The sequence below is a fragment of the Amphimedon queenslandica genome, unplaced genomic scaffold, assembly GCF_000090795.2.
Source record: "Amphimedon queenslandica unplaced genomic scaffold, v1.1 AMPQUscaffold_12952, whole genome shotgun sequence".
Lineage (NCBI taxonomy): Eukaryota > Metazoa > Porifera > Demospongiae > Haplosclerida > Niphatidae > Amphimedon > Amphimedon queenslandica.
Window position 1 is genome coordinate 16,986 of NW_003546812.1, and position 1,268 is coordinate 18,253.

Genomic DNA, 1,268 nt, shown 5'->3' on the forward strand with positions numbered 1-1,268 from the left:
TCATCGAGATCTGGGTATTATAGTCTCTGCAGACTTATCATGGTCCCAACACATTTCCAAAGTATGCTCATCTGCTTACAAGGTTCTCTACTTCATCAGAAGGAATGTCTACTCTTCTCACTCTGACGTTCTCAAGTCCCTATACATCTCACTTGTTAGGTCAAAGCTGCTGTATTGCAGCCAGCTCTGGAGTCCCCGCTGCCTTAAGGACATTACCCGTATAGAGACAATCCAAAGGCGTATGACGCGCTTCTTGGTATCCTCACCACATCCCCTCAACTACAGAGATCGTCTCATTGACCTTCAATTACTACCTCTAATGTACCACCATGATTTGAGGGATGTATTGTTTATTGTCAAGTATCTGCTGAGTCCTCCTGACAATTTCGACATTCTTCAATATGTCTCCTTTTCTACCCATGGCACAAGAACAACCTCCGCTGGCAAATTGAAGGTAAACTTCCAGAGAACTTCCACCACACGCCACTTCTACTTCAACCTATGTTGTGAGGCTATGGAACACTATCCCCTCTCACTGCCTAGATCTCACTCTTACCTATGGCACCATCAAGAGGCGGCTGTATGCTCACTTCTGGAATCACTTTTTACTACATTTTTCACCTGATTCTCCTTGCACATTCCACTACATTTGTCCCTGTTCGTCCTGTCATCTCCAATAATCACTTTTTTTTTCATGCAAACTCTTAATTCACTTATTTATTTTATATATTATTATTATTCTTTTCTGGCTGCAACACATGTTGTTGCTGTCCTTCAGTACCCACTGTCCTTTTTCTCTCGTCTCTGTTTATATTTGTCTTATACTGTTAAGTTCATAATAAATAAATAAATAAATAACTGGCCCCAGAGGGACTGGGAAGAAGAGTCTATTACACACTATATGCATTGAGACTGGGACCAACCTGTTCAACCTCAGGCCCTCTAATGTGGCAGGTAAATTCCAGGGAAAAGCTGGACTGAACATGCTCCTGCACATGGTCTTCAAAGTACACTAATGATAACAATACAGAAGTAATAATAATAATAATAATGATATTATATTTCATTAAAAGGTTGCTAAAGCCTGGTCACCCTCAGTTGTGCTCATAGGCCACTGTAAGAGAACTTTTAGAAAAAGATACCAAAAACTGATAAAGTATGTCAATCAAAAGCTACACTATAATTATTAGTGCCTCTCTATTATCTGTTAATGTTATCAGTGGCGAATCCTAGGGGGGTTCCATGGGTTCCATGGAACCCCCCTTTGG

At 40.7% G+C, this 1,268-nt stretch overlaps 1 long non-coding RNA gene across 1 annotated transcript in view; it reads left to right on the top strand.

Annotated features, from left to right (window-relative positions):
* Positions 1–891: 891 nt before the first annotated feature.
* The window catches only part of LOC109586086 (uncharacterized), a 4,464-nt gene continuing 4,087 nt past the window's right edge, over positions 892–1,268 (top strand). The window contains exons 1-2 of the long non-coding RNA XR_002186809.1: positions 892–1,007; positions 1,074–1,156. This is a non-coding gene — a long non-coding RNA (uncharacterized LOC109586086). The remainder of the gene's footprint in view (positions 1,008–1,073; positions 1,157–1,268) is intronic.